This window comes from Hyperoodon ampullatus, assembly GCF_949752795.1.
Source record: "Hyperoodon ampullatus genome assembly, chromosome: 7".
Classification (NCBI taxonomy): domain Eukaryota; kingdom Metazoa; phylum Chordata; class Mammalia; order Artiodactyla; family Ziphiidae; genus Hyperoodon; species Hyperoodon ampullatus.
In genome coordinates, this window is record NC_136920.1 from 104,957,923 (window position 1) to 104,984,244 (window position 26,322).

Consider the following 26,322-nt stretch of genomic DNA (forward strand, 5'->3'; position numbering starts at 1 on the left):
TAGGCCCACAGACTCTCTTCCTGTACTAAAAGAAAATGGAGTCTATCATAATCATCTGAAAACTATACTTGTATATATTGCTGACTGTTTTTAAATCTTCCCAAAGTCTTTTCTCCTCTAGGTTAGGCCCTCTTAATTCCTTTGACCTTCTTTTATATCTTTATAAAAATAAGGTATATTTTCCCAGATTGTTTTATCTCAAATATCAGGCTTGCCATTATAATCACACTAAGTTCCTCATCTTTAATTCACATCTAAGGTTTCTATGCCAAACTGATCTATGAAAAAGAAATTTCCACGAAGCCAACCTTCCCACAGAAAGCAGCCATGAAGCCTAACAGCTATCCCATCTTGTAGGAGAGAGGAAACTACCATTAAGCTACCAGTTAGACTAACTATTTACAGAGCTTTCTTCAGGATAAAATACTGACTCCTTTTTGATGCTGTAAAATTTTGTGCTCACAATTCATGTGGTACATCAAGAAAGTGAGAGTTTAAAGAGCACTTCAAAAATGATTAACGGGAAGTTTTAAACACTTAATACACATGGCTTAGTTCAGAAAAAGCAAAAAGGTACATAAGAGTCCATCTATAAATATAGTGGTAGTGATAAAAATAAACTTCTTTCCCTCAGGTCAAAAAAAAAAAAAAAAAAAACCAATGTAAAAATGCTCTAAGCTGCATAAGGAAATTTGAATGTCAATATAAAAAAAGACCATGATACCATGGTAGAAGAAAGTTCTTCCCAGAAAAATAGTTAGAAGAACCACCTGGGCATAGCTTTGATTAAGTGCTTAAAGAATCAGGGAGTTCTACATCTATCTGGAGTCTGGACCAGATGACCAATGCTATCGTTCTAAAATATAAATCAGGTTATGTCAGAGTTTTCCTGTTTAAAACTCTACCAGGTTCACTGTTAACTACAGCTCAACCCTGAAGTGTGATGTTACTTCCTTTTCCCAGAATGCCTGTATTTTCTTTCTTCATAGCAAAGCTTACAGTTTTTTTTTATTATTATCCAACTAAAATGATACTGTCGTTTGAATACATCTGCTATCACACTTACTAGATAATACACTAATAATCTGTTTATACATTGAGCTTCCACAAAGAGAGAACCCCTTGAAGATTAAGATGAAGCCTAATTAATGTTCATATATCCAACGCAATGCTGTTATGGACTAACTTGTGCCTCCCCCACAAATTCATATATTTGAAGCCCTAACCCTCAATGTGACTATATTTGGAGATAGGGCCTTAAATGAGGTAATTAAGGTTAAATGAGGTAAAAATTAAGGTTAAATGAGGTCATGGGGCTCTAATCTAATAGGACACAGGCGTCCTTACATGAGGAGGAAGACACACCAGAAATTTCTTTCCCAGCATGCAAGAACAGAGGAAAGGCCATGTGAGGACACAGTGAGAAGGCAGCTATCCACAAGCCTGGAAGAGAGGCCTTACCAGAAACCAATCCTGACAGCATCTTGATCTTGGACTTCTAGCTTCCAGAACCATGAGAAAATAAATTTCTGTTGTTTAAGCTACCCAGTCTGTGATATTTTGTTATGGCAGCCTGAGCTGACTAATACCAAGAAAGTATTTTGGTCAAGAGTGTTTTTAAAAGCTAGTCTTAAATAATCCACAAATTAGTAAATTCCCTTCAATTACTGGCACATATTTTCTGGACAACATGTCAAAGTTGGAAAAGTATGCAATTATACCCGTAAAATCTTGGTCTTGACATGTGTAAGCCACAACAAAACATTTTGATATGGTAACCTTGAAATAAGGGACATTCTGACAAGGCTAATTTAATAAAGCCAGGTCAGAATGACCCCAATAGAAGGCAAAATCAATTTTTTTTATTAACAAGTATTATGTGCAGAGATAGTGATGATTCTTAATCTATTCCTGCCTGTCACCTATCCAGAGCTGGCAAGAGTGGTAACATTAGGAGGTGGTCACTGTTACCTATTTTACTGTCATAACTCAATAATAAAAACAGGGAAAGTACAGGATGTTGTTTATCTTTTTTGTACTTCACCATGTCTCTATATCAAACAGCCAGCCAAATGTTACATAACCATGTGCTTCTAAAGCCTACTGCAATTCTTATTACATGATCTTTCATCAGTAGGAGCGATGCTGAAGTTATTATTTTAGGAAGATCATATTATTTATGAATATGGTTCCTTCACAGGTATTTGAAGAGGAATCCAAGCTAGAGTATAAGCTAAATGTTGTTCATGTAAATAGGAAGCTGTTTATCTTTGGAATAATACAGCAAATTAATTAAACTCAGTGTTTAGAAGACTTAGAAAATTCTAATGGGAAAATTTTTTTCTATCCTTAATTCCAGTTAATGCTGAACATGGAACTCTATGAAAGCTATAATAAAAGCAAAAGTATTTCAGTTCTATTTAGAGGCTCTCCTCGCTTTATAAGTCAGTAAACTGAAGTTAGAGCAGTTAAGTGATTTGCCCAAGTTCACAGACCTATGAAGTTTTTGAATTAGGATGAAAAAACAAGTGTTTGTCAACAACCCCCAAGTTTTTTGCACTAAAACATGGCTCTGGCAACCAACTGACAAAGAAAGGCGAGTATTTACCCAGTCCTCAAGATAGAGAATCCCTTTGTAACAGTGTGCCAAATGAAGACATTCATCAGAAAAAAAAAGTGAAGTGAGACATTAGAGGAAGCTTTGTCATAAGACTTGAGGAGCTACTCTGGAAAAAAAGGGAGAATGATTTTCAAGTAATCAATAATTTCATTCCAAAAGGAAAACTGAAATATCACATTAGGGGAAGAAAGCAAGAAAAGAGAATCAGCGTAGAGCTCATTCTCCAGTGAAATAGTAGCTGACCAAGAGAAAGTGGTAAAAAAGCATAAAAAAACTTTCTGTAGCAGTCGTGTGATATACATCTATATCCACATAGCAATTTATAGAAAAGTTTGACATGCAATATGAAGTACTGAGACAACTCGTTCTTTATAATAGAATGTATCAGTGCATCTGACTTCCAGGGAGTAACAAACAAACACGAATTTCTGCCCAATCCACCTCTTCATTTTTTGCTTTTAAACTTTTCCATATCTGAAGTTGGAAAAATTATTACACTGTCTCATAAAAAAATTTCTTGTCCTGTATACAAATCCAATATGCCTAATTCTGAATAACATGGAGGTTCAAAAACAGCCAAAACTGGTATTTTACCTTAGAAATTATTTTCAAATAATAAGTAGAGAGAAAGAGAAAAAAAGCTTTCCATTAAATATCTTCCTTTTTCTGAAATAAAGGAGGACAGGAAGAGAGGATAAGAAGAGGGAGGGAAGAAGTGAAAAAGGAATCACCAAGGTACAAATAGAAGCAAGATAAAGAAAAAGAAACATTAGCTAGCATCATCTGGCAGTGCCTTAATAAGCTTCCTGGATGTAAAATTTATTTTCCTTGGGCTAGACTGTTTCACTTCAAATGATCAAATGAACTCTGCCAAATTTGGAAAGCTACAACAAATGGCAAATCAAATGGGAACTGCATTTTTTTCTATTTTCCAGCTATCAAGACAAAACTCTCCAAGGCAGGGAGTTATACAGGTATCTTCCACAGGATTCCTATGGTAATGTTTGTCTACCCAGGATCCTGAGTCCAGATCATCAACTGTATGCCTTTTACAAATCAAATGTGGACAATATAAATTTACCTTCAGAAGGCACTTCGCATCTCCTCCAAATCAACCATGCATAGCCAACAGCCAACTCCCCCTTCATCGTTAGTAACATAATAAATACCTAACACAAATTTTGCTTTATACAAATATTTTAGAAACCCAGTGAAGTTCTCTATGGTAACTATGCTGTAACAACAGACTGTGACTGAGATTTAGATATAATATGAAATCTCTTCTGGTCACTAAAATGAAATTCCACCTGTGCTGTCTATACCCAAAAGCATTACATAGCTTTAAAGAACTACAGCTACACATCACTTACTAGACTTCCTAGAACAATGTCTAGGTAAAAAACAAAACAGAAGACAAATGGTGCTGAGGATTTTCAAAGAATCATGAAAATAAAACAACCATACAGGTTACTTACATTCAAGTTTGCACATGCTTTAACCTAAACATTCTTTTGAAAAATTAAATACAGTAGTATGTAAAAACAGTCACAGGGAACAAGATTTCATCCACTTATGCTTTTCACAATGGGAGCTAGACAGTCTTGAGATTTATGGGAAAAAAGCAATCTTAGAAATATATTAAATTTTTGAATGTTCCAGAATATTTTGATGTTTATGATAACAACATGACAAGTGTTGGCCTTTTGCTCTTTTAGCTCATGGCTACCTCTCCAAAAAACGAGGAAAGTTTTTTGAGGTCAACTGGACTACCATTATTGAACCAAAAATCCCCTTTACAACAAAGGGGACTTTTATTTGGACACAAGTAGTGGTGGTAGTAGTATAACTTTTAACTGAAATTTCTCTAAAAAATTGTGATGAAATCTGCCATATTTTAACATCCATACAATAGCTGACGTGACTTTCCACAATAATATAAATAAATAAATAAATAAATAAATAAATAAATAAATAAGATGCATTTATTCTCTTCTGAAGAAGTGTGGTATGAAAGGGAAATAATTTGTGGAGAAACTCTTAGATGTCAAGCAATAACAGGTACTTCATAAATGTTATCTTATTATTTCTTTCAATAATTCTAGGATTTAGGTATCGATAGCCCCATGTGGCAGATGAAAAACTTAGAGAGTTTAAGAAACTTGTTCAAGATCACATACCTAGTAAATAATGAGATGGGTTTTAATCCAGGTCTGTATGACTCAAAAGTCAATGCTATTTTCCTTTCCTAAGTATTTTCTCAGCCAAGTTGAATATCTACAGTTCCTCTGCAACCATTCTTAATATCTCATGGCTCCAAAGTCCTCTAACCATTTTGTCCACTGATGTGGCATAGAGGGAAAAGAGGTTTGGAGGATAGAGATTTACCTGTTACATAACTTGTGCATTTTAGACAAATCACTTAACCTCTCTGATGCTCAGGCTCCTCATCTGATGAAAGAAAATAAAAACTGTCAGGTAAGACACAGTGCCAGTAGGAAGGTACCCTCAAAAGAAACTAAAAATGAATGAAAATAAGATAGTCTTCTAAGAGTCAAATGACAAAAATCAACATAAAGTAAATCAGAACAGAGCTATACAAACATGCCTATCAAAAGAAACTAAAAATGAATGAAAATAAGATAGTCTTCTAAGAGTCAAATGACAAAAATCAACATAAAATAAATCAGAACAGTGCTATACAAACATGCCTATTTAGTATCATTGAAAATTATTAGATTGAACCATGTGAAAGTTCTGTTGTTGTCAATGAAAGATTATCAGATATCAGTAATTTTTAAAGATTCAACCGATATTTAACCTCTCCAGGGCTCAATTTTCCTCATGTGCAGAACTGGGAGAACAACATTACTTACACATCATAGATTTGCTGAGAACATTACATTATATGATCTAGTGCAGATAAAGACTTGAGTCATTGAGTGGGGCTCTCTGAATCTAATAGGCTATATGAAAATAAACAGGAAAACTCATAGACCACCATTTGTCATCTCCAACCTCACCAACCACCTCCAGTTCCTACGAATACAACAGTAATTCCTATCCACCACCTTATTGGGAAGGCTAGTAGTGAGAAGCTAACCAACAGAGGTATGCCATGTGAAAGCGTTCCAGGAACTGGAAAACCAATGCGGACCTTAGCCACTGTTGTTACAGGTAACATCTGGCAGAATGCTAACTCTGGATATTCCCTGTGGAAATACTCTCTAATTGCTCTTCTGGCCACCTGGTCATTTATCCTGGAAATAAAGACTCTTTCAGCCACCTGGTCATGCATACTAGAATGTTACAGGCACTATTCTGCATCTGTGCACTTAATACATCAGCAGTTTCAAAAGGCATTCTGATGTGAGCTTAAAATCTGGAACAAAAAATCTCTTGCTGAGAGACCCTTCTGAGTTTAGAATCCCTGAAACTGTTCTATAATGACAGATAAGAGAGCCACAGGGAGTTCTAAAATTGGGATTGGAAGTACCTTCAGGGGCTTCCCTGGTGGCACAGTGGTTAAGAATCCACCTGCCAATGCAGGGGAAATGGGTTCGAGCCCTGGTCCACGAAGATCCCACATGCCGCGGAGCAACTAAGCCTGTGTGCCACAACTACTAAGCCTGCGCTCTAGAGCCCGAGTGCCACAACTACTGAACCCGTGTGCCACAGCTACTGAAGCCCACATATCTAGAGCCCGTGCTCCACAACAAGAGAAGCCACAGCAATGAGAAGCCTGCGCACCTCAACGAAGAGCAGCCCCCACTCGCCACAACTAGAAGAAAGTCCATGCACAGCAATGAAGATCCAATGCAGGCAAAAATAAATAAAATAAAATAAATAAAACATTAAAAAAAAAGATGAAGTATCTGCAATTTTTTTAAAGCTTCTGACCCATTCAGGCCCTCTGGTTTCCACCAGGATCTGCACTTTCAAACCATGACTCATTAAGCTCTCAGTGGAGACAAAGGCCTAAGGTACAAGAAGTCAAAAATTTTAAATACGTGCATTAAAACTTTAGAAAATATCTGTGTGGCAACAGACAACTAGCATAAATTGACCAAAATCAGCCAGTCTCTTTTCCTTTTAATCAGAATTAAAATGATGTACATAGTAATGAATCTTCCTTGAAACTTTATGTCCTTTCTTGATTTAGAGTTATTCCTTGAAATAAGCAAAACTACTTGCCCTAAACCTCTGGCTAAGAAACAACCTTTTATTGATTAACTTTAGTTGTGCTAATTTTACATGCATTACCTCACTTAACCCCCAAACAGTGCTATGAAATAGGTACTATTATTGACTTCATTTTAGAAATGGGGAATCAGTTCAATAAGTTGCCAAAGAATTCAAACCCCGGCATTCTGATTCCAGGCCCAGCCCTCTTTACCACTCTGCTCTACTGCCTTCAATAAAGGAACTGAGCTTAAGTACTGTACAATACTTTATTAATTTAGGCCCATTGCTTTCACATTGAGAGTTTTTTTTAAAAGTCCAACTGAAATTAACTGTTTAGCTATTAAGTAAGGCTGGATTTCTTAGGATGTTAAAAAGGTTTGAGCTACTAAACAAAGGAAACCATCTTCAAGCACCTTCAAATATCTCAGAGTACCTATTCTTAAATCCACTATCAGTCTTATAGACAGCTCTCTGCTACAGAACATGTTGTGTGCCTCCTCTGATCCCTCTCCAAGTAGAATCAACACAATTATGAGCTTTTGGGTGTCTTGATAGGCCTCAGAAGTTCTCTCATTCAAACTCCTATGTTGGGTAGGAGTTCCTAGCTTCATTGAGAATGGTGTCTGAAAGTGAGGGATACAACACTTTCCCCTTATGAGAGCACTCATTTCATTTCTCAACAGTTCTAATTGTCATGAAGTTCTTCCACAGGCAACCTTTATCACATACAGTATTTTTTTTAATTTCTTTTTCAAAAGCCATGTCATCTTCAATTAATCAACAACTTGCTGCACTTCCTGTGGCTGTAAAACATGTGGACTTTTTCTACTGCTGTGAAAACACAGTACTATCACCTAAATCAATACCCCTTCTGACTCTTAGCAATCTTGCAGGTTAAATAGAATGTACCGTTCTTCAGGAGGTCAGGCAAGCACACCTACTAACTGTGGACAGCTAGAACATTTAACAGAAATAGACCCTTTGGAGTTATTTGAATGAAATACAGCTCAGGTACTGTTTGATCCCATTTAGTTCAATACCCAGAAAAATAAAAGATGAATAAAGTAACTTATTTGGGATTGGTGCTGTATAATCTGTTTTGATAAAACTATACTGACAACTAACCTTTCTTATGAGGCAGCTTTGTATCATGGACAAAATATTTAAGTGAATGTTGTGCGTCAAACAAAATGCACAGGCAGTGTAGACGTCAGAGGGTATTAAGTCTGGATTCCCCTTCCTGGCCCATCAATCATTTAACCTCTTTGGAAACAGGTTTTATGAAAGGAATTTGAAATTCTTTATAAAGGAAAAAGAGAAGCATAGCCAGACCACAAAAGAGTTTGTCCCAAAAGGGAGGTGTTCTCTGGTAAATAAAAGTTTTCATGGTTGGAACACCCAGGACAATGTTATAAGACAAAGAAAACCATAGACTTGGAGGGAAAAAAATAGTTCTATAATGGTTCACTCCTATATAAAGGGGATATTCAGTCAGTCAGGAGGATAAAAACATATCTCTCTGACCTATCAGGTACTTCAAGTCTAGAGATCTAAAGCTGAAGTGAAAAGGAAGAAGGGAACAGAGACTGTAAGTTTTTTTCCAGGGGGATTGAAACAACACACACTAATCCCTGACAAACACCATGCTATTCAGGAACAGCGTGTCAAGTTTTCCTCAAATTTAACCTTCTGACAGTTCAAACACCCTTGTCTACCTATTTAGAAGAACAATACACCATGGCTCAATTTTCCAACCAAAAAAATGGCCACTTAGTCCAAACTTAAATACCAACGCAATGCTAACACAAGATGACAAGGCAAAATATCATGGTAACCTTCCAGTGATACATGAAACAGTTAAAGAATTGCATAAATCCTCAGGATGATTTCGCTATGAATTACGCCCATGATGTTTACCCTACAAACATGTACTCACAGAATTCATTCTAGGCCTCCTTCTGAGCAGTGGCTCCTGGTCTTAAATCACAATATAGGTCATATTTAATGAGGGCAATTCCTAGTTTTCAGAGCCTTTACAGTATGGGGGTAGAAGGGACGGGAGAGTGAGAGACTGAATGGGAAGGAGAATGAGAGAGAAAGAGAAATGGGTAAGAGAGTTGATAGGAGAAATTAGCATCCATATACTTTAGATAAACAACACACTGGAATTTGCACCAGAAAACACTGCTGAAGGGAAATACTGTCAAGTATTTCCACAAATTCAAACACACACACCCTACTAGACACCACTGAGTACAATTAACTTATAAGTTCTTCTAAAAGAAACAGAATGGTAATAGTGCCAAAAATAACAGAAGTCAGTTGAGAAGCTAGCACACTAAACCAAAATGGACTCATATTTTTGCCATCTAAACAAGTTTGTTTTACAAACCAAAGCTGTCTAAACCTGGGGAGAATATTATCTCAAAGTATCCCTAGTTTTGCGCAACTCAAATACTTTTCAGAGGCTACACCCCATCCCTCTACCCACTACGCTAACTTATGTAAGTGCTAATTTTAAGGAAATTAAAACTTAAGGTATGTTTTCTTAAGTGTCTTACGCTTATACCAATTTGCTTTTTTCTGAAAGAGCTGAACATAGTGAAGAAACTTCTTATTTTATAGACACTAAAATAGAACACAATGATCTTAAAGGATATTCAGTGCAAATAACCACTTAATGGAAAATCAATTATGTAAAATTAAGTTGACTTTGATTGCAATTAATCATCAATCTTTTATATATTTGTGATTTATTTTGTTGGTATTCAGAGGAACATTTGACAAGATGAGTTTTCAAGAGCACACTGTGCAAAAGTAAGAATCAAGATAACTGCAAAATAGTTACCTCACAGTACAAATTCAGAATGTTGCAATGGATGTACTGTAGTAAACCACTACTATTACTCCAATCATTTGTTAACTCAAAATTTCTTAGTACTTCACTGAAACTCTGTTATACATAAACAGGGGAGACCTATCATCAAAGCTCAACTTTTTTTCTTTAATTACTGGGACTAGTAGGAGGAGGATGAAGTGGGGTTGTAGGCAAGTGGATGGATAGTGCAAGGAAAACTGAAATTTATTTTAAATTCTAGAATAGTGGAGGGGAAAGATTACCCCCCCACCTCAGTGCTAAAGTGACGAGTAGAGTATCCTGGAAAGGAAAGGGGAGAGATGAAACAAAATGTGGCATGACTTTACAACTCATATTTTCTACCAGCAGGAGATTGTTTCCAGAGTCCCAAGCCCCCTTAGAGCTCAGGATGCCCTTTCACGTAGGTTAGGGTAAAGGCATCTTTGAGTTATAATGAAGGAGACTTGGGTTTGCCCAAGACAGCCTTAGGTTTGCCCAGGGCCAGCTGTCCAGGTGCAGTTATTCATTCCACTTATTTTCACTCTCTAAAGTATCCTGTTTGTATGGTACTTTATATGGTCACCCTCATCAACCCCAGTGTATGACATCTTTTCTATGGAAAAAACATGCTCCAGCTTACAACTGAACTTGGAGACATAAAGTGTACCATCAGAGATTTAATAATTCCTATTTGGCTCAATAACACTGCTTTCTACGTGCCCCCCCCAACCTTATTTTGTTTGGTTTTACTGTTTTTCCTCTAAAATGACCGTGAAATATCCACAAAGTTATTGTGCCTTCCAATAAATAGCATGCTATAATTATGCTACATCATGTTTTATAAGTGTAACAGTGAAAATAAGTAACTTCATTAAAGAGTTACTATTTCATTCACTCATTTAATACTGAGTGCCTACTATTTGCTGGGTACACTAGTCTAGGCACTGGTGATACACTTGTCATGGAGTTTGCATTCTACCTGGAATAAGACAAGAAACAACAGTATCTTTTTTTTTTTGGCCGTGCCACGTGGCATGCGGGATCTTAGTTCCCCAACCAGGGATCAAAACTGTACCCCCTGCAGTGGAGGCACAGAGTCTTAACCACTGGACGGCATGGGAAGTCCCAATGAGTATATTTTTATGTACTGTCTGGTAGAGGGAAGTACTCTGGAGAAAATTAAATCAGAGTAAGAGAGAGCAGGGTGGGAGGAGATGAGAGGAGTAAGGAAGCAAATCACATAGCTATCTGAGGTACAAAGGGCAAAGGACATAATCAGCTGATTTGAGGAAAAATAAGGAGGGCCTGATGTTAAAGGAGTTAGCGGCAAAACAGTGGAAGATCAGAGAAGGAGCTGAGAGCTAGATCATATATGTAGGACTTTGTAGTTCTGATTATGAATAAGATAGGGAAGCCCTTTTTGGGTTGGTTCTGAACAGGGAGTGATAATAATGTGACTTATTTTTTTTTAACTGAGAAGAATTTATTTATCTATCTATCTATCTATCTATCTATCTATTTATTTAGGCCACGCATGAGGGATCTTAGTTCCCTGACCAGGGATCAAACCCGTGCCCCCTGCATTGGGAGCACCGAGTCTTAACCAGTGGACTACCAGGGAAGACCCTGTGACTTACTTTTAAAGGCTCATTCTGGCTACTATATTAAGAATAAACTGAGGTGGGGGAGAGAGGCAGGAAGGGTAAAAGAAGGGAGACAAGTAGACTACTTAGAACGCTATTACAATTAACAGTCCATGCTAGAGATGATGGTGACTTGGATCAAAGTGATAGTAGTGAGGGTGTTAAAAAGTGGTTGGGTCTGGATTTACTAAGAAAGTTTTCATTTTTAAACTACTTTAGATTTACAGAAAATTTTCTAACGCAGTACAGAGTTCCCATATAATCCTCACCCAGGTTTCCCCAATTGTTAACATCTTGTGGTATATTTGTCACAACTAAGAAACCAACACCGGCATATTACTATTAACTAAAATCTAGACTTAATTACTATTAACTAAACTTATTAGACTGTAACCAATTTTCCTGGATCTATTTTTCAGGTGAAGTCAACAAGATTTACTGACAAATTGTGATGGAGTATAAAAATGAGAAGTCAAGGATGTCTCTAAGGTTTCACCTGAGCAACTGGAAGGATGGAGTTGTCATTTCCTGGGATGAGGAAGACCATGGGAAGAACAAATTTGGGAGAAAAAAATCTGAAGTTTGAATTTGTCTATGTTAAGTTTGAGACTCCCACTAAAAATCCAAGTGAAGATTTCCATATGCAGTTGATTATATGAACAGAGGTTTCAAGGAAGAGTAACATATTAGTTTGAGAGAGATTTTAAAAATAGAATTGCAGGAACTTGATGCTTAATTGCATATAATGAGTACAAAAAGCTAAAAATTCCCAGGTTTCTAGGCAAGAAAAAAACAGGTAAATGATGATACAGAAGTTTTTCAATTTTAGCCTTCTCTTAATTAATATCCACGTTTTACCATAATTCTCTATAATGAAGCTAAAAACTCTGAACTGTCAAAATGTCAGTAATAACCTTTTAACCATTTTACATAAAGTATTATTCTTAAAAAACAGTATATCATACTTTTCTTGGTAAAAGAAAAATTCTTTTGGCAATTTATAGATCAAAAAAGGACAAAAGTGAGATTTTGAAGTTTACCTGTATACAAATATATTTAAGCATTCATTTCTTCATTCTTTCATTTCAGACTGATATTGAATCTGCAGTCTGTTCAGAGTGAAATTTGGAGCAAGACTTATTTTTTAAATGACTTTCAGAGGGGTAAGGAATCCAAATAAATAAGATGTTAATGAAAGTTTATCAATAAAAATACAGATTAATCTATAACAAAAAGGAAGAATTCAGGAATATCTGTAACAATTCACAAATAGCAAAAGACCTGCTGACATGTCTTATTCCAAATGATATGTTTCTGAAGTTTAAATATCAGTATTTCTAGATTTGAACATTAAACAGTGAAAAATGCCTTCTCAATTCAGTTCCCTCCAAAGAGAAAATGAATGATGAAAACTATCATAGGCCATGACAGAGCATAATGGCAATTTTATACCCTGCCCTTGCTGGGTAAATGGGCTGGAATTTTACAATATAACCAAAAAACTATCTTACAAAAGACAAAATCAGAGTTAAGGATGTATGCATATGACTTTCTACATAAAAATAAATTCTTCAAGCAATTATTTGGGTTTTCCTTGAATTCTGCATCTGACCCCTCCCCTTCATTTCCATCACTGTCATTTCCTCTTGCCCAGATATTTGAAAAGGCCTGTTAGCTATAAGCTTTTTCTCCTGCTCACTGATCTAGCAGTCAGAAAAATTGAGCTTAATTCCTAACTGTGGCTTTAAACTTGAGAAAGGGCCTTACCTCTTTAAACCTCAGTTTCTTCATCTGCATAAAGGCGATACATCTCTCTTCTTATCTACTTCTCAAGGTTATTAATGGGAACAAGTTAAATAACGGATGTGAAAGTTATTTATAAACTATAAGGAGCTCTGTTAGGGTATGATCTTCATATTCCTGAGGCAAAGACATAATCATATTATCACCTTGACACAAATTCTTCAAGGACTTTATGTTGCCCATGAGAGATAAGTTCCTTGGCCTGGCACTAAAGAACATCTGCAATCTAACCACAATATCCCTCTGGCTTTACCTCCTCATAAAATAATCTACTTTCAAGTCACATTACACCAGTGTTTATCAGATTGCACATCTTAACTCATTAGTGAACCAGGAAGTCACTGAGTGGACTGTGACTATAATTTTTTAAAAGAAAACAAAATAGAAAATTCTGTGTATGACACATAGTAAGTATTGTTTTGTGAAATTTATCTTTCAATGTTGTTTATACACGTTACTAGGAAGAAATGTAAAACGTGTTTCTTACTCTAGGGTCTAGACCAAAAAAGTGTGGAAAACCCTATAGTGAGCTACTCACTCTTCCACAACCATAACTTCATGATCTTCAATCATCTAGTCTTGCACCCAGACTGCCCTTCTACCTAAACTTTCTGGGTCTTTTTTCCTTATCTGAAAAATGGAGGTAACACAAACAGCCATCTCACAGTGCTACTACGAGCAACAGATCAAAGTCCCTTGTTAAAAGGTATTGAGGCACCAAGAGCTTTTCTCTGCCCTTGCTTCTTTCCTGACTGTAAAGCCCGATGACAAGGTAAATAAGTAATGTCAGTAGGCTTAAACACTGGAGGCAAAAGAAAAATGAATCCAGTGAATACCAAGTTGTAATATCTATAAAATTAGGAGTTTCCTATTACCTTGGGTCCCAAGCTACTATTCATATGAAAGAGGTCTTTAAGTCAAACCATATATGAAGGGCTGCCTGAAGACAGAAAATAACAATATTTCCTTGATGTCTGAGGGCAAAAATTACAACCATCAGTACTGTAACAGAGTGGTGCCTTCTGGGTCTACTGAGATTCCTGAGGACTCTGTCCTAATACTACTGTGCTTTCAATAATGAGGTCTGTTTTATTAATAATTTTGCTATACATTTTCCTTATCTCATTTGACTGATGATAGAGGACAGGCCTTAAACAAACTACCTGTTCTAATTTGCTGTTTATCCTCTGTAGCCTCATAACCCACCAAATCATATTTGTCAGGACTGTGACTAAAATGCACATCAATGTGTAATGGCTGCAGACCTTCCCTGGAGGCAGACTGCATGTGCTCAGTGCCCAGATGTTGTGACTTCTACGTTGACTGCTCAGAGACTTTTGTTCGCTTCCTGGTTCTTGACTCTAGTCATCAGTTTTCAAATAAGTAAGGTACTGTATCAAGGATGAATTAGATTTCAATTTTTTAAATTAATTATGTGCTTAAATTTATACTTCACCTCCTAAGAAGAATCGAATCAAAGTTCCAAATTTCTACTCACACTGCTCAATATATGTATATACAAAACTACTAACACATGAGCTGACACATAAACACACATCCCTACATCTGCTCCCAACTCTTCACGGCTCTCTACCACCCACTAATAAAGGGCACTCTACTTATTAGAACATTCAAGGCCCTCTATGTCCAACCCCAACTTGTACTGCTCCGCTTTGAGAACCTCTACCCCTCAGAAAAAATTCTGCTGCTAATAACTTGTAACTTAATTCTCCCTTGCTTCTTTTTGATGCCAACTGGGTACATTCAACCCCACTTATTGTCAATATGGTTGTTCTATGGTCCATTACAATTAAAGAACTTTCAGGAAGACTTATTTGATTTATGCTTCAAGGCTTGACTCAATGGCCCCCTTTCCTGCAATCCTCTCTTTTTTGCATTCTACAAGTAAAAAATAATCTCTTCAACTTCTGAATTGTTTGTACCTTGTATCATTCATGGGTGGTGCTGCTACTACAGTTATGTCCATTATTTTATCTCTTTTACTAGATCTGCCTTCTAGAACAGAAGTTAAATGTAAGAATTTAGACCTAGATAGTCACTTACTGAATGTGAGTCCTTGGACAAATTTATTCAATTTCTCTAAGCCTCTGGTCCCTCCTATCAAATTGTGTTGAGAATACCTACATGTGAGTACTACTAAATAAAATGCCTTAGCATAGTGTACAGTACATAATAGTTTAATACTGGTAGCTATTAAAAATGGCTCTCTGTTTCAGATCTTTGTACTCCCTAAAGCAGTCAGTACCTGGTACCACCTTTGGGTACCAAGTTTTGGAAACCTTAGGGTAATCTTTGACTCATCTCTCCCAGCCTCCTCAGGCCCAATCAGTTATCGTTCTTTGATACCTATATTTCTTGAATACCTTGAATAAAATGTCCTTTCCTCACTAGCCTTCCTAGCCCTCCAATCCAACCACACAATGCAAACAAAACTAATCTTGGTAAGATCACACTGACATTCTAATTACCAGATGGTGTCTGTTTTCAGTTCTCATCCTAGTTTATCTCTTCCTAGCATTTAGCACTTTTGACTAGGTCCTACTTTAAATTCTCTCTCCATACTTCCTAAACCAATATACCAATTTTCCTTCCTCTCCTATCTTTCTGATAATATCTTCTCAATTGTCCTACCTGCCCCTGAAATGTTGCTGTTCCCCAGGATTTGTGACCTGGCTCTTGCTCTGTCATCCTCTCTCTGGAGTCAGACCATCTATAGCTTGGAATCTTGAATCGCTGTAGACAAAGAGGTGTACAACCCTCTATGCTAAAATTTCTTCATCTGTTAAATGGGCATAATAATATTATTGCCTATAATTTCAAGGGCTGAAATTTGTACACTAAAATAAATTTTTAAAAATTCATGGAAAATACTTACAATAGTATCTGACACATGGAAAGCACCATATAAACGGTTTTTTTCCCCTTTGTCTTCAACCATTATATTTGTAGACAATTCACAAAACTTCTCTATCATAGCATTCATTATATTGTGCTAATTACAAATTTCTTCCACTAGATTTATAGTTCCTTAAGAGCAGGTTAATTCTATCTTGGAGTTATAAAGGCTAATACATAGTAGGCACTCAAGAAATGTGCACAGAATAAGTGCATAAATCTTTCTAGGATCATCCTACTGCTTATGTTGGACCCCTCCTTTAATCTTCAGTGCATACCCCACATTCCTGAATCAGCCTAGATCTTTAACTAAGCATTTGGGATCGTCTATGATCTACCAACTTTCTCCAGCTCTAGCTCCTGTTACTCCTCTTGCATACCAGTAAATAGACCCTCCAAAATCAGATGCTTCCCCAAAGCCCCCAAAATGCCAATCAAATCTTTTAAACTGGAATGGTTATGGTCTCTTGCTGTATTTCTAACACTGGTGACCATACTACACAGAATAGACAACACACCTGCAAGTAATATTTGGAAGGTTAGAAAGGATCTAAAAATGACAGAAAATATTTTATCAGCTCTTGAATAAAAAAGGAAATCAAGTAGTAGCTGAAAGGGGCCATACAGAACATCTAGTCCAAGACAACTGCTCATGCCAGGTTACAAACTGACTCAAGAGACTGAGCTTGCATTTATCCACGTATTTCTAGTAGAACGACATTCTACCAAACCAAAAAATGGAAAAGGCTTATTATTAGCACCTGAGGGTTGTAAGCAAGTAAAGGTGCATATCTGGATTTAGACCACTGGCTCTTAATAGGGTGGTGGTAGTATCTTAATTATATACACATATACTGCATGAATACATGCAAATAAACCCTCTTCCCCAGAGATTCTGATGGGAGGAAGGTGAGGAGGGAAGAAGCTAGATATGTGCATTCTGAGACATCTTTCAGTAATCTGGATTCAACACACTCCAGTCCTGATTTAACCACTGGTTTAGATCCTGGGTAGTTCAGAATTTAGGCAGAAGTGTGTCTAAAAAGGCAACATATAGTAACATTAGAGTGATTCACAGCTTACCAAGCCCTTACACATTTATTATCTTCACAAGAGGCTGACAATGCAGGCAACATCACTGCTGTTCTTCTACAGAAGAGGAACTGAGGCTCAGGGGAAAGATGATTGCCATGGATTCCAAAACTTACTAGCAAGAACTGAACCTGACTCTTCTATTTCCAAATCTCATGCTCTTTTGGGAGAGCTCTAACCACCTGGTAGTTAATGATAAAAGCTGACCTTAAACCCCAAATCTATAATCTAACATTACTGATGAATTTACAGTGCAGACTACAGTATCAGTCAATCTTAATTTTTTTCTTTTACTTAGAGATGACTCAGTATTTTTCTCCCTTCTTTCACTTTCTATTATCCTCAAAGGAACACCACAAAAATACCATGTAACAGCTGTATGGAGAAGGGCAAAAATCTTAGGGTTGGATGTATGCCAGGAGGCAGCAATCAACAGCAGTTGTGTTTACAATTTAGATAAGACTCATGTTAAAAGCAATTCAATGACAGCTGAAGCTCTCCGACAATATTCTACTTTTCAAAAAAAGCTGCACTAATATAAACAAATGGATTAAGATTGAGAGTATATATCATTTCCAACTGAACGAAATGAGATGACTTTACAAAATCAAAATCAAATGTGTCTGTAGTAAAGGGAAAAACTGATGTATACAGCTAAAAATCAAGATTAGTAAAATAAAACAATTGTTCTTAATTCTAGCAGTGATTATCTTACAGTTCAAAGACAGACAAGCAATATGTTTCTTGATACAGGAACTTTTGGATCATGCATACACTATTTCTGCAGCATTTTACAACTTAACAGTTGAGATGGAATTGCAAGAAATTTACTCCCTCAAGTAAAGATAAAATGAGGCTATATTAACAGAAAGAGTCTACTTCCTCCTCATGAACACTGTAAGCTCTTACTACTGGATCAGGTACATGACAGATGTTCAGCAAGTACCTGTCAAATTGATGTTTATCTGAAGGTAGCAAAAGGAAAGAAGTAAATACTTAATTCACATAAGACATGCATGGATAATCAGAGTCTAGGGCAAGAACAAGATAAACTAAATGAAAAAAGCCTACTCATGGGAAGATAATCACTTCTTTGATTAGGATCCTTCAAGTTCTGAATATTTCTCAATTTCTGTGTCAGTTATTATTTCAATTTATGAAGTTACAGTAATTACACATAGGGACCATTCATACTAATGTCTGTTTCATTACCCTTGTGTTCCCTATTCTAAATAAAGTCCAATTCAATAGCTCTTACTACCATCTCAGAGGGTATGAACAGTAGAAACCTATACAACATTCTAAGGCCACAAAACCACCTCATAAATTTAGTGTAGAAACCAGAAAATTCACTGGCATAGAAAGGTTTCAAATCTCTGAGCAGCACAATGATTACTGTGCCTCTTTTAGAAAATATGCATTTTATTTTTTAATTTGCATGAGAATTAAAAGAACATTGATTTTCTCATTTGGGAGAAAGTGTATATTAAGTTTTAGGGGGTAAAATATCATACTTCTCAGAACAAGGGGATTTTTAAAAGAAATGTGCATTTGAGGAATATAAATTATTTTCTTTCATAGCTTTCATAAAACATGGATGACCCTAGGGACTAAGGTTCTTAATACTTCTAGAGTTACAAGAGTTACCTATAATACCCTGTATATTCCTAAATCCAAAAATTAAAACATCTAGGTTAAAAATACATATAGAGATCCAGTCTACCACTTCATTTTTTAAAAGAACCTTTTTTAAATTGAAGTATGACATAAATTCAGGAACGTGCAGAAATCATAAGCATACAGCTTGATGAATTTTCACAGAGAACACCCCCAAGTATCCACCACACAAAATAAGAAATCAGAACACTCCCAAGTTCTCTAGAAACCTGCCCTCATGCTCATTTCCAGCAACAACCCGTATTTTCCCCCAAAGGTAATCCCACCACCCTGACTCTTATCCCAAACGTTAGTTTTACTTAAAAAAAAAAAAAAAAAAAAAAAAACTTTATGTAAATAGAATACTATAGTATTTACTCTTTTGTGTCTGGCTTCTTTCACTCAATATTTGAAATCTGTCCTTACTATTGCGTGTAGCAATAACTCTTTCAAAACTATATACAGTTGACCCTTGAACAACACAGGTTTGAACTATGTGGGTCCACTTATATGTGAATTTTTTTCAATGAATACATATGACAGTACTACATGATCATGGTTAGTTGAATCTGCAGATGAGGTACTACAAACACAGAGGGTCAACTGTGAAATTATACTTGGATTTTCCACTGCGTGGGGGTTGGCACCACTAACTCCCATGATGTTCAAGGGGCAACTGTAATATTTAATTGTATTAAACACAAAACTTATCCATTCTACACTTTGAGTTATTTCCAAATCTGATGACTATAAATAGTGCTGCTTTATGAACATCTTTTGGTAAACATGTAGGCATTTCTCTTGGGTATATACCTAGGAGAGGAAGTGGGGGACACAGGGTAGGTATACATTCAGCTTAGTAGACATCACCAAACATTTTTCCCAAGTAGTTAAACTGCTAAAAAGGAAAAGTAAAGCTTATAGAATTATAGTGATTTTGTACCAAAATATACAGTGAGTTAGGAAAAGAAACAGAGATAAATTCAAGGTCTCATAATGTAATATTACTCCCTTCTGAACACTGCAGATAATGCTCAAGGCCATCAGGGTGAGAAGATATATTAATGTAAAATCTGAAGGAAAGAAAAAGAATGAACTCCTAAATAATACCAAAAGCATATCAGGTCCTGACACAGAAACCTGAGGTTTCTTTTTTTTAACCTACTAATTAGGTACATGACCTTAACCAAGTCACCTACCTAGCTTCTCCACAGTAAAGCTTTTCAACTGTCAGATAACTATAATGGCTTCTACTTATTACATAAATTGATTAATCAAGTGTGATAATCTTGATAAAAGCACTTTGAAAAGGATAAATGCTATGTGACATTACAGAAAATTTATATATATTGTCTATAAACAACAAATTCTAGAGTTCTCATCAAGTAAAGAATCTTTGAACCCTATAATATATATCAATAATAGTTAATAGGCAAAAGAAAAAATATTCCTGTACAAAATATTGCAGACATCTGGCTACATCTTTACCCAAAGCGAGAAAACACAGCAAACAGGAAATCATTTAATGTTGCTGATAATAACTGCAATAATAAGAGTAATAAAATTAGCTAAACAGAGCTCTATAGTTATAACACATTTCATATATAATTCTTTAGAGGATTGAAAAAAAAGATGTCAATGAGAAAAATAAGTCTTCTCAACAAAATTTCTGGTATATTTGATTACCTAAAGGAACAAATTCTTCTAGCCACTAACTTTTCTCTTTAGAACACTGGCTTACGGTGCTCTCCAACAGAAGTTATTATAACTTAAAGAAGGGGCAATACTCAACGCGCCTTACGCCGGGCGCCAGAAAAGGCCCTTACAAGGGCCATATCTCTTGTGCCTGTGGCCACCAGCTTCCCTGCACATTTGGAGCCATCCCGTGATCCAAGCAGTCATACCACCTCTGTGCCCTGTCCTCACTGGGGCACACCCAACAGCTCCAGGGCAGCCTCAGAACCAGACTCTGTGGGTGAACCACATGCAGAGGTTGGGATAAAACCAAAGCTGAACCCCAGGGATGGGATGACTAAGGAAGAAGATCGAAAATCTTTCCGTCAGCTGTACAAGCTGCAGGTTGAATCCCACGATCAGCTAGGTAGACCCTGCATCTATGGTATATATGAGTAGACAATGAGTGTTCCCACAAATGAAAACGGTCTAGCTCTGGCAGCTGTGGACTTTGGGGCCAAGCCCACACAGGAACTGGGCCAGATCAGAGTCTGAGTGGTTCCCAAAGGGCCCACAGCAGGTCCAGAGACCAGTCCAGAGGCAAACGAGGGTCTCTTGGGGAGGCGGAGGTGGGCTGTGGCTCACGGTGTGTGCAAAGACACCTACCCCAGGGAAACAATTACTACTATTAATTTTATTGTGTTTTGATTCATTCTGTTGCTGGTTCTGGCTGTTTTTTTGGTTTTCTTTTCTTTACCTTATTTGTTTGTTGTTGTTTTAGTTTTTTTTTTTTTTTTCATTTGGAATCTTCATGTTTCACAGCATTTTTTATTTTTACTTTTTTAATATATTTCTATTTTTATTTTGCTTTTCTCTTATTCTGTGTTTTTTTTTTTTTTTTTTTTTGTGGAACGCGGCCCTCTCACTGTTGTGGCCCCTCCCATTGCGGAGCACAGGCTCCGGATGCGCAGGCTCAGCGGCCATGGCTCACGGGCCCAGCCGCTCCGAGGCATGTGGGATCTTCCCGGACCGGGGCACAAACCCGTGTCCCCTGCATCGGCAGGCGGACTCTCTACCACTGCGCCACGAGGGAAGCCCTTTTAACTTTTAAATCTTCATGACTAGAAGAGGACAATTCTCTTACAGTGAACACTGGAAGTAGCTCTTAAATAACCCAAGATGGTTAAAAGTTCAAACCTAGTAATCCCCTTCTTCATTATCACCAAAGAAAGAAAGAGAGGGAAAAAAAAATTCAAAAACCACTCCATTAATCTCCAAGCAACCAAACCAACACTAGAATTACAATAAAAGCTACTTGGGTTTTCATTGCTAACTCAAATAGATATTAAAGGGAAAAAGCAGGCCTTCTAAAAGACTCAATGTTTATTTAAGAAGTAGAAGGACAGCTTAATGGGTCTTATTATATATAGCACTAAAATAAGGTATTATTTGAATAGTTTGCTTAGAGGAACTGAATGACTTCACTTAGGACACCACTGAATAAGTGATTGTATCAGTGCAGCAAACGGTGCCCTGGAAGAGTTCGGACCCTTCAAATGGGAGAGCAATTTACTTCCAGGGAGCACCTTTGCTTTCACTGGGAATTGGGACCATAAACAAACTTACATTTCCATTATCTTGTTTTTAATTTTATCAAAAGCTGTTTGGTTTGAAATAAACAATCCTCTAGAGCCCTTGAAATCCTAAACATATTAAGAACAAAGGAAGAGACCAGTTAAATATTTCAGCGTTATAAAATGCCAAAAAAGAAAAAAGGTGGGGGGCAGGTAGAAGGTTTATATGAAATATGTGGAATAAGGAGGTATTTCTCCACAAATTACAAAATACTAGTTTGGTGTCAGTCAATAAAGCACTGCTAAAAGGGAATAAATGCAAAGGCTGAAGACCTAGAAAAGTTGTGAATGACCATTACCAACATTTATCAATGTCTATTTGTAGCTCTACAAGGAGAGATAATCCTTTAGCAGATAAGCCTGTAGTAAGACATACTTTTTGTTACATATTTTGGCTCAGATCAAGGGGTCACCCAGCAATCGAGACACAGACTGCTTTCCAGTCTTAGTGTGGCGTTCTCTCCTTACTCAAGGTATTTGCTATTAGTAATTTTCTATGAATAGTTGTTAGCCTATGTACCATAGATCAGGGTTTTTTTTTTTTTTTTTTTTTTTTTTTTTTGCATTACACGGGCCTCTCACTGTTGTGGCCTCTCCCGTTGCGGAGCACAGGCTCCGGACGCGCAGGCTCAGCGGCCATGGCTCACGGGCCCAGCCGCTCCGCGGCATGTGGGATCCTCCCGGACTGGGGCACGAACCCACGTTCCCTGCATCGGCAGGCGGACTCTCAACCACTGCGCCACCAGGGAAGCCCCAGGGTTGTTTTTTAAAGAAAAAAAAATAGAAATAAAAGAGGTAAAAAGTAACATACAGAAACTGCATGGTGCAATAAGAATAACAGGAAATGAGGATTCAGGGAGCCTGAGTACACACAGCGGTTCTGCCATCAGAGAAGCCAGTGATGATGTTAAGTCATTTACTTGCTTTTAGCTTTAATTTATTTGGGTACTTTAAAAATAACAAGTATGAATGGATGTATGTATTTAAGTAGAACCATTATTTCAAACAAAAGTTTCCCTGGAAGCTTCAGTATACATAGAGAAACAAAGGGGGCTACTCTTATTGAAGACAAAATGGGAGCCTGGAGTCCTGCCCAAATAACCCTCCTGTATCCTGGGGGGGCGGGGAGGGGGGCTGGTATACCTCTGCAGAACCCCTAGGCTACTCAGTGCACTATTTAAAACTGCCGGAATAGATGAGTGGATGTTTCCATTCTTACATTTCATGGACCAGGAAAAGTTCAAAAAGATTTCGAAAGAATATAATATCAAAATAAATAAATTTAGCTTTGCTTTATGAAACTATTGCCAGCCAGAGAGAAAGATATTATAAACCAGCTTTAGGAAACACCTCCAGACCATCTCTCAGGTATATTCAGGTTCTAAAATTATACAACTTCTTCTACTCTTATCGTGAAACAACTAACCAAAACCACTTTACCTAAAACTATCTCCTAAGACTACTATTCATTAAGTACATTAATAAAGTGCCCCAGAGTCACTAAAATTTTTAAAAGCAATAAAACAGAAAGAGAAAATCAAGTTAAAATTTACAGTGGCTACATAACATCAACCTCAAAACATACATCATTTTAATTATTTTCAAAAAATTCCCCCCATGCCTAAAAAATAAAAACTATAAGCATCATCTGTAATATAAAGTCCAAGCAATGCTTAACTTTCCCATGTTTAAGTGCCTCTGAGCTGTTTCCCACTCTTTGCTCCTTCACACTCAGTGTTCAGTTTTATCAACCACATACTTTATTTCTTTACATTTCTGTAAAATCCTTCCAGCCACCAGAGGTTGGTACAAGCACTTGAGACCATCAAAGTAACATGAGGAAATTCGCTAGATAATGAGGTAAAGCTGTATTTCTAGGATTATGTAACCTCCCTGAATCCAAAAAGTAATGTGGTCTATTCATCATTGCTACAACTACTTTTTCAGATCTGTTTAAAATTTCTAACTTATAAGAACACACAACATCCCATTAGTTAAGGTAAAAGTCAAATATTCTTTAGCAGTTCAAATATTTCAATGCTAAGGAAAGTTTTGATACCCAAAGACCTCTCTCTCTCAAATCACTAGACATTGGGTACCCTGAAAACTTTCTTAGGAGTTTCAACTTCACATTTCTCTCCAACTCCTGACACTGCACATAATATATTCTAGGCAGATCTTAGATCTATCTTTCAACAAAAAGTTGCATCAGCTTTCTGAGAGGTCCGTTCCAACTTTATTTTATTGCACTCCAACTTCAAAGCAATTTTTCTTAGGAATACTTACTGTGTATTGGGAAGAGATAACCTCCAAGCATCATTTATAAAATTGAGAATTCACAATATCTTTAAACCTTCTCTTTTCTGGGAAATAAAGATAATACTATCAACTTTTATTCTAACATATTTTTCCAATTTTTAAAGCAATACTCTGTCTTCTATGTTCCTCCTCCTATAACATGATGTTTGCTAAATGAAGCACAAAACAAGGTAGAAAACTGTTCTGTGAGTCTCCCTTTCTCACACTTCCAGTTTCTATGCACTGATTTCTTGAAATAGGTATAAATGTGTAAGAAAACACCTCCGGTGCTATAGTAAGTCTGCGAACACCACTTTCTTTCACCACTAAGGTATCTTTTAGATATAGGTTCAGAGACTGAAGCATGCTCTGGATTGAAGCTGACCAGAAGGCCTCAGAAGGCAACAGCTTCAAGTCACACAATGACTATGTTTAGACATATTAAAGAGAAGACAAAGTTTACTCTAAAACTAAGACATATCCATAATTTAAAGCGTGCATGTGCATACACACACAAACAATTGGAAAACCTGATAATTCATCTCATATATTTCTTTTTAGCTATCACAGAACTCTGGGCCATCACCTCTTTACAGAGTCCCTCCAACATCTTCTGGGTCTGTTTCCAAAGGGGCACCTGAAAAGCTGTAAGAGCCTCCATCCTCTGTCTCTTTCATTTGAAAAGAAGCTGGGTGCAAAAAGGTTAGCCCAAGCTAATTCCTTGGCCTCCATGAGTCAGCCTGAATCTGTCACTGCTGTCAGTCCTTGGTGTGCTGAGGAATATTCGAGTCCTGGATACAACCCATCCTCTCATCTCTCTGCTAATATCACTCTTATAAGAGGAAATCCAAAAAAGAGGGAATATGTGTATATCTATAGCTGATTCATTTTGCTGTATGGTAGAAACTAACACAACATTGTAAAGCAACTATACTCCAAAAAAAATTAATTAAAAAAAAAAAAAGAGGGCTGCTGCCTCTGAGCACTCACACAGGGCTGTGAAATGGAGGCAGCTCGACTATTCAGAGCAATACTAAAACATCACCTCTGTCTATTGAAAGCTCCTGGCTGAGCAGCAAAGCCATGTCAGCTGTTCTTTTCTTTGTTCCCAGTACAGTCCTTAGCACTTATACAGAAATGAGACAACCTCTTGACAAAGAAGTCCTCCTCCTTTCCTAGACATCAGGAAACAAAACACACATGATAAAACAGGGGAAGCGGTCTGGAGTGGAGGGATGGGCTTGGCTTGAAGAGTTCAATTTAGAGGTCTACCCCAGTGGCAAAACCTAACTTTGATGGCCTTTACGGCTTTTCATTTCCCAGTTGGCACAGTATCAGAACCAAATACATACAGCAACTTATAGGGAAATAAAAGAAGAGGCACAAGAGGCAGGCTCAAGGGTGAGAGCAATTTCTTTCTTACAGCTTAAACCACTACAAAAGATGAAGCATACAGTATCAACAAGTATAAAAAATAAACCAGATTTAGTAATATACACAAATATGCACAAATCACAAAAAGGAAATACAGGGTTTTCTTTTGGCTCCAAACTGTATTGATACCTTTCATTTTATAATTTCATGTGCAGAAAGAAATGAGAGCTTCTTAGTAAAATAAAATGATTTATTTTTATGCTGAACACACAATACTCATAAATATCAACTGCTTTCATTAAAGTTAAGATTTCCTTCTTAAATTTAAATTTTTCCCTCTATAGTCCCTGAGATCTCATTTCCATGCCATAACAGCTCACATCTGCATTTTAAAAGCAAATGCGGAATCCACCACCTGATTTAGCAGTTAGGCTGCACACACTGTAGCTCTCGTTTTAGGGCACCTTTGAAGACAAAGTGATATTTAATACTGAATATAAGCAGTCTTTTCATCTTACACTGAAGAGTAATTGCTTCCCACTTCAGAACTATAGCATGAGTTATGATCTCTGA

At 36.9% G+C, this 26,322-nt stretch overlaps 1 protein-coding gene across 1 annotated transcript in view; it reads right to left on the minus strand.

Moving 5' to 3' along the window:
• Positions 1-26,322, minus strand: part of DDX10 (DEAD-box helicase 10) — a 243,020-nt gene that overhangs the window by 61,259 nt on the left and 155,439 nt on the right. The gene's annotated exons all lie outside the window — the stretch shown is intronic.